The following is a 14,361-nucleotide window of genomic DNA, read 5'->3' as shown; positions in this document are numbered from 1 at the left end:
GGTTTGATAAGATCTGTGTTGTCCCATCATTACGTGCTTTTGATCTCTTATTTCCCCAGTAACCCTTCTCTTTTCTGGGTTTTGTTTACACTTGGCTAAAACTCAAGGCAGACACTTGTTTTTAAGTGCAAATACAGCATATCTGCCTATCCCTCTGTTTTAAAATTGTGACATGGCTTGTGGGAAGAAGACAAGTCAAATTAAGTTCAATGCCATCTTTTGATCCGGCTCAGCCTCGGAGCATGCTGGGAGCAGGGGTTTGCTAGATTGCTGTGACACCTCCAAAACCTTCTATTTACAAAGCTTTGCAGACCTTTGGGCACTCCTCAGGCTATTGTCTGTACTTAAGTGTTCAGGTGTCTTGAATGCTCCACATCAGATCATCCTGTTGCAGACTTTTTTGTAAAATATTCTATTTAGAAACCCTTCTATGCTGTCTCACACACACTCTCCTGTGCTGTCTCTCTCTCACACACACACACACACCTGTATATCTCTTGCTTTTTTAATATTGCAAATTGAATAGAGCGTCTTTGCTTGAGTCCATCTGAGCCTGCTGTTCATCATATGATGTCACTGCCATCTTATTACATCATAGTTGGTTGCTGTGTAGTCAGTGGTCACACCGGAAGGCTAATCTCTGACGGGGAATTAGCAATAGAAAATAAACTGTGAGGAGCAAGTGCCCGTCTTTACTACCCAGGCTCTTTGTAGGAAAAGAAATGGGAAGAGAAATATGAGATGTGTGCAGTGTATATACAAAATGATTTCTAAATAGAACACTCTTCAGTGATCAGCTTTGTATAAACCGTCCATTTTTTGCACAGCAACTGTAAATATTGCTTGCAAGGAGAGCAAACTACGTGCATGCTTCAAACAGACATTCAAAAAGACACCTTTCCTTCATCGTGTCTTGCACTGTCCGTGTTCACCTTGACTACGCAGCAGCTCACCAGTGTGTGGATCTGAGTAGTCTGACTGAGATGCTGCTGGAGTTTCAGGGGAACCGACAAGACTACTTTTGGGTCAGATGGGACTGGGGTGGATCATTCTGACTTTGCAAAAGAGAGATTCACCTTTGGCCTATCATTCAAAAAACAAAACAGTTGCACTCTGTGAAATTCAATGGGCAAGTAACAAGCAGGAGTAACTATTGTTGGCCCAGTTTTTAGGAGTGGTCAGAATTAAACTAATCCCTTCACCAGTCCCAGGCTTTGTGATGGAAAGGGAAACAAAACCCTCTTTAAAAGTAGTTGAGCTAATTAAACATGCTTCTGATGTAATGAGTGCACCCAAGTGGCTGTTTAGCTGGCATGGGTTGCTGCCCCTCTTGCTGTGGAAGAGCAGGTGGGAAAATCTGAAAACAAGGATGAATCAGAACAGCTGAGTTCTTGTGTGTGTTTCAGGATTGAAAGCCAATTACATGTGATGGAAGCAAGTCACTTGTCAGTATCACCTTTCACCCTCCCACCGCTTCTCTGCAATGGGAAAGCACAAGAAAGCAAACTGAGAATATGCTGCTGCCAGTGGAGCCTGCTGCTTGTATGCAGACACCGAGTAGCTAAAAAAATTCCTTCCCACCTGTCCGTGCTGCATCTGGCACCATAGGACTATGCAGAGAAAATGCTTACAAACTTCCTTAGGGCAGACAAGTCCTTGGGGTGAGGACTTTGGAAATGGAAGAGACCTGCCTGCCTAATAACAACATGCTGTCAAATACAGCTTATCATTCCCTTTTCTTTACTGCTGTTTCTACACTTGGGCAGTCCAGTGAACTCTGAATGTCCTTTTTAATGTCCTGGCTAGTTTTTACTTTTGGATCCTGATCCAGTGCATTTTGCATAATAGTATATTATAGGTGGGGTTGTTATACTTTGAGACAAATATTAAACTATTAGTATTTGAAAGTGACAAATTACTGAGCAAAGACTCTCCTAAAATCACAATAAACCTGACATGTTTTTAACGAGCCTGAGAAATGCACTGCGTGAGTTGTAATGTAGTCTAGTAGGATGAGTATAGACACATGCACCTTTTGGGGGAGCATAATGCTCTTAAAATTTCAGAGTTTGTCCCGGTGCAGAGTATTGCTGCTTGACACAGAAAGGGCAGCTGTGTTGACCTAGAGAATACGAGGGAAATGCTGTCTTCCAGTTTAAGGCATCAAAGTGAAGTGACATAGAGTTTTGGCGTAGGGATTTCACACACAAATTGTTTTATTCATAAAGGAAAAAATTTCTTTTTGTCTTTGCTAATTAATGATAATTTCAGGGAATTGTTTTAAATCACATTAAAAAAGAAACATTTTTACTTGAAGTGTTTCCCGTCACTGTGAATCTGCTGTTGCACGAAGTGAAGTCACTCTCAGATTTGCAAAGCTGGAGCACCATCCACGACTGTGGAGGTGGTGAACAAATCTGTAACATGGGGACAGGTTACAGCATCAGACCATTCAGAGGTCCTGGTGACTTCCTGTTTTGAATCAAGAGTGGCTGAGAGAAGTCTGGCAAATGACCGTTCTTCCTAAAAATCTGTTTAACACCTTTTTTTAATCTACTGTAAATTAATATTGGTTATCAAACGGGCTGTTAAATTCTCAACTGACTTGTTTATGTGGGAGAGGTTGCCTCAGCACGGGGGCCAGTCGAGCTGCAGCTGGATGTGGAGAACAGCAGATGCAGTGGGAAAATAAATGTTCCAACAGGTAAACCACTGAACAATGCAATTCCTGCTACTTCAGAATACATGAGCCTCTTTCTCCCCGCTCCCCTCATAGAAATGTAACTAAGCACCTGCTGTTCTTTACTGCAAGGGAAAGCCTTACTTGCAACTTTGATCACTTTGAATGGAGATGGACAGACATTTTTGTCCTGTTTACAATACTCCATGACGTCTGTTTTTACCAGGAAGGTTCTTTGTAGGCCGTAATCTGCTATCTTCCCAGCGGCTGCATTGCAAAATGTCGTTCCTCCAATCCATCCCTCGTTCCCAGCAGCTCAAGCAGTTCATTCTGGGGCTCTGGCACAGCACTTCCTCAAGGTCTGCAGTAGCTTCCCTGTCCCCTAAACTTTCCCACCATTGCTGCCATCAGGTCAGTTGCACCAGCGTTAGCAATGGTGGGAGCACTCGTACAGTTGGGCTGCCAGGTGCCACGAACGCGAGCACTATCCTGTCTGTACCTGCTGAAGGGCGTCTGCATGACAGTGTTCATAGTGCTAGTGGCTGCCTGGGCCTTCTCCATGCTTGAGCTCTCATTGTCGGTACACCTAGTTAACGTGAAAGGGCAGTAACAGTTCAGACAAGGCTGCCTCTACTGCATCTCTGGTCGGCACTGGCCCCAAATGCAGCATTTACAAGATTCTTGTTTAAATCCAAATCACCCAAAACCAGCATCTAACTTTAGTGGACTTTCTTCCTTGGACCCACAGCCGTACTGGTTTTCCTTGCTGCTGCCTAGCATCCTCCAGCTCGTGTCTTTGTTAGCACTCGGTCTGGCAGCTGGAACCAAAGCCACTCCCAATGCAGCACTGGTGCCCAGGCACTGGACTCTTTATTTGCGTTCCCAACAGACTGAATGTTTCACCTCTGACGCAAGCAGCTGTTGTCGTCTTGGTGATCCCCAACCTGCCTGTACCTGAATGACACCCATTGAATGGTATCCCTTGCTGCAAGGCCAGATTTGTGTGCAGTAGGGATTATGGACTAATGTAGATTTTAGGGAGGTGTGACTCAAGACAAGATACAAACACAGCTCTGTGCTGGCAAGAGGAGGACTGTGTGGGCTTGCTTCGCTGGTTACCCATTTCGCAGGGGATGCAGCCAGTACTCTAATTCAGGAGAGTCAGTGGTCCCAGTTCTTTTTCTGTCCTTGTAGTATTGGGCATGCTTTGGCTAAATATAGATGGCCCTGGACTTGACTAATATGGAGAGGGACAGTATGTTGACCTCTGTGTGTCTCGCTTGACTTCTGTTACAGTAATATTTAAAGCAACAGTGTCTCTTTTGTTTAAAGTTACGGGGCTCTGCTAGCCAGACCAAACATGGTTAGGTCTGCTGGAGCCGGGGTTCTCACACAGCTACACTTGTAGAGAGGTTTGTGCCCAGATTAGTAGTAACCTGTTTTTTAAGAATTAAATGTATTTGGAGCAGAGGCAATAGTAATGGGTTTTGGTCAGAAGTGCTCAGGGATGGTTAAACTTTAACAAGCTGTGCTTTCAACCTTTAGTGACTAAGGCAATGAAGATAGAATTCAAAGAATGCCCTCCAGGACTGTCTGTATTAATCCTGAAAGGGGGAAGGTACATTGTAAAATGGGGATTAATTTTTAGAAAACCAAACTGGCAGTTTGTTTAGCCATTTTTGATCTTGACATGAAGAATAAATTCTGCTGTTTGAGTTTTTCCAAGTTGGTTAAAGTGCATTAAAACTCTCACTGAAGGCACATCTTATCTCTAGCTGGCTTTTATTCCATGAGCAGAGTCTTGGCCAGAGCCAAGCATTTAAATAAGTACGGCGCATATGGTAAGAACTCTTAGAAGCACTCCCTGGGGTATAACTTTTCTGCTTAGCAAGGCTGATTATGTATATTAGAAGTCTCTAGATATTTAAACAATATATCGAGCTAGAAGAATATATCATGTAGGGATTTAGTCTTGGAATGTCTTGACTTGGAGACCCAAGAGTCTTTGGGGATGGTATCCTATAAACCAAGCTCCCTTTTCTTCCTCATTTCCAGTCTCACTACTTTAAAAAATGCCTGGTATTGTACAACTGCTGTAAATGTTTAATACCAGAATTTCTCAGCGGCAGCTGTTGTTGCTTTAACCAGCCCTTTTCTGAAGAATCGTTTGATTTGGGAGTGCTCTCAGAGCAATGCTTTGGTGCAGCTCTCAAGCCTTTCAAGGCACTTTACAACCTTTTGGTAGACAACTGGTTCCATTTTTCCAGATGGATAAACTGAAGCAAATTAGATGACTGTTGACCAGAGTCACTGATTGTTGCTCTCTGGAAGCCAGGTTCTCTTAGGTTTTAGTTTTATGAACCCCAAACCTTTCTTTCTATTATTAAGGCTAGTTGCTTGCACTGTGTAAGGAATCCTGTCAGCTCAGTCTGTGGGCAGGCCTACACTTAAAATGCTGCTTCGGTGCAGCTGCAGTGCGTAAGTGAGGATGTGCCGACATCGACGGGAGAACTACGCCAACAGGAGACGTTAACCCACCTCCCCGAGAGGTGGTAGCTGTGTTGATGGATTTTTCGCCATGACAGGTCTGTTGCACGAGCCTGACTTCTCTGGGAGCTTGCATCAGTCTTCTGAATTACCTGTTGCTTATGTTGCCACATACTGAGTACTATACTTCATATTATGTTACAGTAGAATTGGACAAAACCGCCTATTATACAAGGCAAGGTTGCATCCCCTGAAATGTATTAACTACATTGGAGATTCCGGTATCTGAATTTATATCAAGTCCCCTGTGACAGGAGGATAATCAAGGTGCTAATTTCACCTAAAACAACCGTCACAAGTCTGGTTCGAGGTATTAACATTGGCTTTTCCTAGAGTGCTTCTTGTCAAGCTGCATGGGAAATGTGTGAGAGAGAGTCAGGAAGTTTGTTCGCTTTCTCAGCTGCTCCTCTTTGACCTTGAGGTCGTTGCCTGACAGGAAACGCAACAGACGGTTTGATGAGAGGATGTAAGGGAGAATCACATGTAAAATCCATAAGTTTCTCAATGTGATTGCAGCTCAGCTGCTGGACACCAGTTCAGGAGTGTACCCCAGCTTGACTTTCAGGGCATTATGTCTCTCGGTATTTGGGGTGGGCGAGCTGTATTTAATTTGAGTTTGGGCGTACGGACCTTTTCTCTGCCTTGTACGGTCAAAGCAGGAACCTGTGCCCGTGTGAAGGGACTTGCTACGTTGTTTCCTTGAGCTAGGAGGGGCGGGCAGTGTGTTGCTGGGCTCGTTCATTCATAGGAGCTTTGGAGAGTGCAGGCGAGGTAAAGGAGAAGCGTGCAGGCTTTGACGTCATCTGCACGAGCTGCTGACATTTGACAGTGAGTTTGACTCCTTTCTCTGGAGTCTGGTTTTAAAGGAAGCCATCTTCATTGTTCCTTTAATGACTCCGTTCCGCGTGTGCCTGCAGGGGAATGAAGCTGATTGGGCTCTGCATGCTTGCGGCCCAGCTGACTTCAGGGCACCATGAAGAGGAGGAGGAATGGGCCAAGTGCTGCAGCTGTCTGCAGGACAGTGCTGAGACCTGTTGCGGCTGCGTGGGCTGAAGCATTGGCTGGAGAACACGGAATGGTGTTGCCACACCCTTGTTGGCAGCAGCTCAGGTTGTGCTGATGAGATGAGAGCCCTTCGCTTAGCCTCCGGTATAGTTTCTCCTGTTCTCTGCAGCAGCAGCATTGTGACAAACTGGGGCCCACCAGAGTCACTTGATCCCTCTCCCCCAAAACTTCTCTGGCCTGTACGTTATGGGGGATCGAGTCCTGTGGAAGAGAGAGAGCGGCTTGTCTGGAGCCGGTCTGTGTCAGCTCAGAGGGAGTTTGGGAATAACCTGGTCTTCCTGTTAAAAACAGAGAAAGGGATCTGCCATGAGGCCCACCAAGAGCCCAATACAAGGGGAGACTCCTGGGTTCCCTGGAGAGTTCAAGCTATCACCGCTGGGCCTGTGCGCCACTCCGTGGGGCACTGAAGCATGAGGGGTAAATATCCAGCTCCCATTGTAGGGGCTTGTGGTTCATTGGCGTGGTCTGCACCAGCCCTGCTGCTCTGGCGATGATACCAGAAGGCTGGTAGCATTTCCTCCAAGGGCTTAATGGCCTTGATTTCATTTGGCGTCTGCCCTTCGCTTCCCTCTTGTGAGTGGGATTGTTGGAGGGAGCATTGGCTCTGCTGCTTTTCAAAATAACTGTTTTAAAAAGCAGCAGAGCCAGTCGCTCTCGCAAGAGGGAAGCGAAGGACAGATGCCAAACAGACTCAAGGATACCTATGTGTTGGATGTGTCAGCTGTAGACCCAGGAGATGGCTAAGAATGAGCTAGTCATGCAAGCCCAGGCCTGAGAATGAGGGTCTTAGCTTCTGTCACCAGCTCTGCCGCTGGCTTGCCATATGATCTTGGGCGAGTCACTTCCCCTGTCTGGGCAGGATTGTTATATTTGCATGAGAGGAGAGTTCTCCTTTTGAGGGTTGTCTAGTCTGCTCCTGCTGTAAACGTTCTTTGCAGGGAGAATCTAGTGCAAACCAGACGAGCCCTTCCAGTCCATTCAGGTTCTTACTGCATCTCATCACCAGGGTATCTGAGTGCCTTGTGGCTCATGGGCAGCCACTTCTAGTTTCACCTTAGGGCAGCTTCTGCAGATGCCCTCCATGTTAGCCAAGATGTCGAGGTTAGAAAAGGACTTGATTGAGGTGGAGTGGGGGGCAGGAGATGCTGTTCCACCATGTACATACAGCTGGAGTGTGTAGTGTCTGCCTGTTTCATCACTGCTAACTCCCGGGAGAGATCCCCACCTCCCAGCAGAGGAAATGCCTGTTGACAACTCCTTTGTTTTCGAGCTTTGTACAAGTACAGATGTTGCTAAAAATGCAGTTTGCGTCAAACATCTGTGAGTCGGCGCTCGGTTCCCACGCTTGGTTTGTTTTTCCCCCATGCTGTTTCTCAAGTTGCAGAAGTGCAGAGTGGCAGGCGGTTGACTACCACTTCCCTGTTCTCCCCTCGGCCTTAGCATTGCTCTTTCCACGGACACGTCACGGTGCCCTTTCGGTAAGCCACAGCCTGTCTGCTGCTCGGCAGTGGTTTGTTCTATGCATACAAGCTCTTACTATCAACCAACCCCTCTGGGCTGCCTGGACACATTTTCTAGTCTCGTGTGGTTCCACCTGCTGTCCTACCAGCCTTTGGTTAGTGAGTTTTAATACACTACGAAGCCCACAGACAAGTGCTTATCTTAGCTTTATGCAACCCTAGGAGCCTGGCAATTTGCGTGAAATCCTCTAATGCCTGCGACAAGTATCCACGAGCAAAACTTTAACTGGAGCACAAGACTAGCTCTACAAAATGACTCCCTAATGCAGTCCCTTTCCTCTGGTGGTGACCAAATCTGAGCACAAGGGGACAGGAAGGAAAGGATGCTGAAAAACAAACCACAGTAACGGGGGAAACAGGTAGAAAATTGCTTTGCCCTGGCAAACGTCTGAGGAGACGCCCAATGTTTGGAATCTCCTAAACTTGCAGAATTGTTTCCACAACATCCATGTCTGTTTCTTCCTTCCTTCAGGCGTTGCAGGAGCCTGGGGAAGGACAGCCTTGTCCTGGGACTCGTGGACAATGGGTTCAGCTCCCTGCGCACAGATCCTGGGTGCCCTTGGTCACGTCGCATATTCCCTCTGCTGCAATTCTCCATCTGTCAGTGAGGGTAATAGTCGTCTGCCTCCCTCCCTGCTCCTTGCTGGCGTGACGTTCCCTGCTGTTAGAATGGGCACCGTAAGAGTGTCTGGAGTGTAGCGGAGAGTGGGCCGAGCACTGTCTCTAGTCTGCTGCATTCTCTCTGGTTGCCTGCAGAACACCCTACAGCAGTAGTCCAGGGTGCAGATGGCCGTCAGTGCCCCCTCATATTGTTCTTTGTCCCACTGCTGCTCCGACAAAGGACCCTGTGCTGCCTGCAGGTGCAACTTGCCTGCCAGCTATCGGGACTGCCATACCCTTGGGAACAGGACTAATCCTCTGTACACCATGAACTTCTGGTTTCCTGTTTGTGCTGACGTGGGTGACGGAAAGGCACCTTTCCATGGGCTTGGTGTTGAGCCAGAGGTGGAAGGAATGCTCTGTTCTGAAAGCAGTGCGGGTGCCGGCTCATCCCTTCCCCATTTCTTCCGCGCCCAGTGTCACACATTCAACGTGTGGTTCTCTTCGTTTGGGTGCATTGCAACACCCTGCTGTGGGCTGTCTCGGATTGCCCTGTCTTTCTAGCCCCACAGCTGCTCTTTCCAGCCGTTGGTGGAGTGCTTGTCCACGGAGCTCTTCTGAGCGGAAAGCATGGTCTGGTACTGGGAGTCAGGAGACCTGGAAGTCTCTCCCTGACCCATTCCAGTGGCCTAGAATGTGAGCTAGCTCAACTGCCTTCATGTCCCTTACCCACCTTGTGTCTGTTTGTCTGCTCACACAGCTTCTCAGAAGAGCCCTGTGTAGTGCTTTGCCTGCTGAATGCTGTCACTCAGGAACAGACATGCTAACTTGCGGGCTGTTTCATTTCTTGTGGGAGAGCTGTAAACGCGCTGGGACTCGCCTCTTTTGCTTTGTCAGTGCCTCTAGCTTTCTACCTCCCTTCTCTAACAATCCTAACTGCCGCCCTCTGGAGCTGCGAAGGGCAGCCTGGGGCGGGCAGCCCTATGTGGGGGACAGGGAGCTGCAGCACGAACTACCTGGAAATAGCTGCTTGCACCAGGCACTGCTTCAGCAGCATGGATCCAGCTGACCAACCCTGGCCTCGGACTCCTGCCAGGTGGTGCTGTCCCCCCAGAGATGGCCTTTAGGGAAATTGTCTCTTGCTTGGCAGCTTGCAGGCCTCCATGGTTACAACATAACGCCATTGTCGCCGTGACCTACAGCTACCCCTGACTTGGCACAGAAATAGAAGGGTACCTCTTGTCTTGCAGGGAAGTTGCTCTCCATATTGGCCACAGTTTCCAAACCATTTCAGCAGAGTCCAGGCGAATGATGTCATAGAGTAGCAAAGAAACTTGGCATTTTGCTATAAACACGGGGCAGGGGGTGGTGGTTATTCAAATATAAAATATCTGGAATCCCTGTTTTTAGAAAAGGACCTCTGAACAATAAGCTCTGCTTCCAATAAACTGTCACGCGGGTCACCTGCCTTCTCTGCCCCACGGCACTCGTGGTTAGTGAGCTGACAAAGGCTTTGTCCTTTGCAGAGCAGCTTGGTTCAGAGTGCTTGTCGCCATAGGTGGTGGAGGGAAGAATTCCCCTCTCCCCTATCGGCTGCACTTCTCAGAGTGGCTGTTTCAGTTCTTCATGAGGTGGGCTGCTTTGGTAAGTGCCTGGCGAAAGGCTGGTCCAGACAAAGCCCGCTGGAAGGAAGCTGCTCTGATGAGTAAGCAGAACTGACTGGAGAGCTCCCCTCCGGCTCACAATAGCCTCATTAAGTGTTTATTGGTGGTAGACGTTGCCAGAAGCAGCTCAGGTGCCTGCCGACTTTGCTTTAGAGCAGTTGTTTTCCTTCTTCATAAAGCACCATCCATAAAGACACGTTTCGCAATGTTTTGTGCTGGGGAGACGCAGTAGGAAGTGGGGCCAGAAGAAGAAGCCGTGCGAGATGTTCTGGTGTTCCAGTCAGATGGTCGGAGTGTGGGCAGAGTGCTTTGGGAATGGAAAGTTCTCCGGAAGCACTAAATACCAGTTTGCAGTGCGGTGAAAACACGTGGCTCTCCTTAGCGGTGTGTTTGGAGCCGTGGCCAGCCGACACGTGTAATGAATGAATAACACTGAGAATCTCAGGCAGGGAGAAGTAAGGTTTTCTGTGGCCTGGGAGTGGTGGCTGGCTGTGTGTCTGTCTGGTATCCTATTTAAAAAACAAACTGCATTGAGGGCCCCAAGCCCGGTGAAGGGCGAATTCGGTGGCTCCCAGGTTAGGTGAGGGCAGAAAGGCCAAGACGGGCCAGATCCCTCGAAATTCCCACCCCCACATTCTGGGGTGAGCTGGAGCTCTCAGGGGAGTTGGCCTGAGATGTGGAGCCCTGTAGCCAGCCACTTCCGCTTTGCTGGTTTCCAGCCCTCAGCCCTCCCTCTCTTATCAAGGTCACTGCACGTTCTTGTGGCTGGGCAGGGATGTTTCCTCAAACAATCAGATTGTCTGCCTGAGGCAGGCTGGATTTTTTGCCTTCCTTGCAGTGAAACCTGGGGGTTGGGTTTGGGGCACTGGGAGGGTGGGATTGTGCCCCTTGGAGGGCACAGCTTGGTCCTGTGTGAGTCATTTAGTTGTTGCAATTTGTGGCCGCTTCAGTAGCGAAAGTCATTGATTTAGGCTCCAGATCCAAGAAGGTAACATCCTGAGGACATCTCCTGACCAGATGGGGGGCAACACGTCTTACCCCCAGGGACAAATGGGAACCAGAGGCAGGGATGCTGCCATGGAGGGGCTGCCCTGCCAATGGTCTTCATGGCGGTGCCCCAAAAGGGGGGGATGCTAGTGGGCAAGTGGAGGCACTCAGATAAGCTCCTAGTGTGGTGATGTGCTCCCACCACAGGGGGAGTCACCAGGAATTGGTAGAGGGTGTGAGTGGCTGCCCTGGGCCATCCCCTGGAGCGTTGGGGGCCATTTGACTAATAGAGTTGCCACCTGATTAATCCGACCATGTCCCCTTTTCCTTTGTGCAGCGAGCACACCAAGGAACAGCCGGCGTGTTTCTCCCAGCATCCAGGAAAGCATCTATGGTACTTTTTGTTAAGCTGGCGAGTTTACAGAGCATCATCTTTTCAGGACAGCGCAGTTTTAGCCAGTGTCCCAACTACATAATGAAATACGTGTTCTAGGTGCAGCGAGCAGCATTCTTGTGACGTAACCAACAGCCAGCCCTGGAAATACAAACAAGGAAGTATGCAAGGTGCTTTTGTCCCTCAGTTCCAAGTACCTTCCGGGGACACTGGGAAGGGAAATCGCTGACAGGTTGGTGCCCTATAAGTAAAAGTCTGTTAATCTGGCCCACGAGGCACATTCTCTGCCTCTAAGCAGAGGTGTGACTTTGACTTTTCTTGGTGACTTTTTTCTCCAGATCATGGTCTGGTGAGCTGTTTGCTGACCCTTAAAAGGGTGGAACAAGGTAGCATGCAGTGCTAAAATCCTGGGCTCCTGGGACTCCAGAAACTTCTGCATTCTTGGATTAACGGTACCAGCATTAAACAGGGCAGAGAGTAAATGAAAGGAATGTGATTCTCCACAGCGATGCGAGGGTACTGGATGGAGAGAGCTCACAAGCCATTGGTTGAGGCTGGCCTCTCTCCTTTTAAAAATGAGAGCAAGTGTTGGGAAACCAGTGAGTTCGCGCTGAGCTGCCCTCAACAGCTGTGTGGCTTGTTTAGAAATGGACACCTGTGCAGAATGGTTATCAATGATTTTATTGATTAGGGTGGTGAAAGGCCGTCTGTGATAAAATGTGCATGATTGCTGCAAAAAACTCTTCCCTGGCCATTAAACCAGAGAGAGGGGTGGGGATGTGATGGTTTAATAGAGTGACTGTGACTTGCTTCTGTCGTGAGTTCCCCTTGCTTCTGAGTGAGTTGGCAGAAATATTTAAGGAAGTGTGCCAAGGCATAAATATGCCGCCTGTTTTGGGGTGCACGAACTATCCTAAAGATGCTGTGTAACCAACTCCCTCACCTCTCAGTAGGCTAAAGAGCTAGATTCCCAACAGAAATACTTGATTCTGAGCAGAGCCCTGAACATAAATACAGAGTGATACCTCCAGAAGGTCTCTTTCCAGGATGCTAGATAGGAGAATAAAGCTGAACTTGGTTTGCCAGTCGCGCTGTATCTGGAAATCCCATGGGAACCCTGCAGTCAAAAATGGAGTGATTCTCTATGTCTGCAACCTGTTGTAATCCGCCATGACACAGAATTTTCACCTACGTTTTGAGTGACTAGGGCTTGCACAGTGAACCTTTGTCCAGAGCTAATTGCTGACTTACACACTTGTCTAATTCCTTTGAAGAAGAAACTACATAGCACTGGAGATGGCCAGTTGATTTATAGCTAGAGTACAATTCAGTCTTGTGCTTCAGTCCCCAACTGACCAGTTGCCTTGATTTTGGTCTGCTGTGAATCAGCCTCTTTCAGCAGATAGAGAGCTCCCAAGGATGCGTTTCAAGAACCGAGTCTGAGTTCTGGGATACAAGTGTCAGTGTGCACCACTCAGCACACAACACACCAAGGGCTATCAGCAGGGAGCTGGAAAAACAGTCCTATTCAGTGGAAGAACTGCTCTGTGCTCTATTCTACACGTCTGCAATCCCACTGTACTTTCTTTGCTCTTATTTTCATGTTCACACACGTCTTACCCACTTGCCAAATTCCTAAGTCATCAGGGGTCTATGGCCTCAACTGTGTGTCGTCTTATGGGCAGTGTATTTATAACGGTAAGCGCCAGGGTTGCGCTTGGTGTAATCTCTGCTTTGGGGCTGCAGATGAAAGTGGCCATCAGGCAGAACAGATTGGAGCCTGCTTGGGAGCGCTCTGCCGTCCTTAGGTGTGCGCAGGGTGGCAAATCAAAAGAATTGCCTTTGCCTCTTCAAAGTGGGGCCCACGTCTCTCAAGCGAATGTCAATTAAGCCAGATAGTTGGAGGTTAATTTTCTTTGCTAAGGGCTCTTTCCTTTTAACCTCAGCTTCTCTCACTGCTTGGATCCTTAGTAAAGTCATGGCCCCGTGTTTGGTGTCTGTGTGTGACACTGGATGCCATTATGATGTCATGCATTTAGCATTGTGACTTCACTGCAGGAGGAAGCTGGGCTGAGGCACAGCCTAGTTTAAATGGCAAATGACTCTGCTGTGTAACTATTATTGTATTGCCTTGGCAGAAAGGCCGAGGAAACAGACACACTCAGGTCAATGAATTTACTTTTCGCATCTGATGTATTTGAAGGCCGTACCCAGCATGCCTTTCTCTCCACCCCAGCATGGGAATGCACTGGTGAAAAGTACTCTGGAGGTAATTCAAAACAAACACAAGGGCAACAACCACACACCCCCTACTCAGTTGGCAGCTGCAGTGCACAAGGTCTTATCTTCAAATGGCAGGTAGAAGGAGCAATACAGGGCATGCTGATTGAGAGTAATGTGTCTTCCTCACCATAGCATGTCTGTCACGGCAAGAGACCCACACATGCTTGTTGCTCTTCGCCCCCCACACCCCCTGCTCCTGTGCTGCATGTGTGAACGCTGGCTGACGGTTGTTACCTTCACTGATGCCTGCCCTGTCAGCTGCTTGGTCTGGTCACTAGATCTTCCTGCTGCACAGGACCGATCTGTTTTTCCACATTCTTAAAAACCTGTTGTCTGCCTCTCCGACTGGAGAATATATTCCCTTCTGAGACATGCACACGTCTAAGCACCTCTGATTAACGCTCCAGCTCTTGCTGACTTAGCAGGCTGATAGGTGTCCCGAAACGCTGACGCCAGCTGCACAAAAATAATTCAGGTGGCAAACCCTCTGAAGGACAGTGGCATACCTGATCTCCATACCTCTAGTTCTGCAGCACCCCTCTCGTTCAGGCAGGCACCCAATCCCAGAGGAGTAAGAACTAGAAACGCCAGAAAACATTTTTTTTTAATGGTATTAAGTAA

At 48.3% G+C, this 14,361-nt stretch overlaps 1 protein-coding gene across 6 annotated transcripts in view; it reads left to right on the top strand.

The window, feature by feature from the left end:
- SSH2 (slingshot protein phosphatase 2) overlaps positions 1-14,361 on the top strand; it is a 151,113-nt gene that overhangs the window by 91,283 nt on the left and 45,469 nt on the right. Inside the window, exon 1 of one of the 6 annotated variants that reach the window (XM_030537065.1) lies at positions 6,291-6,376. The exons of 4 other annotated variants lie outside the window; for them this stretch is intronic. The gene's annotated coding sequence lies outside the window, so the exon portion shown is untranslated. Of the gene's footprint in view, positions 1-6,290; positions 6,377-11,860; positions 11,910-14,361 lie in introns of those variants that run through there. One more of the 6 variants, XM_030537064.1, reaches the window with a different exon arrangement.

The sequence above is a fragment of the Gopherus evgoodei genome, chromosome 17 (assembly GCF_007399415.2).
Source record: "Gopherus evgoodei ecotype Sinaloan lineage chromosome 17, rGopEvg1_v1.p, whole genome shotgun sequence".
Taxonomy (NCBI): domain Eukaryota; kingdom Metazoa; phylum Chordata; order Testudines; family Testudinidae; genus Gopherus; species Gopherus evgoodei.
Note: the sequence above shows the minus strand (reverse complement) of the source record. Positions and strands in the feature narration are given on the sequence as shown.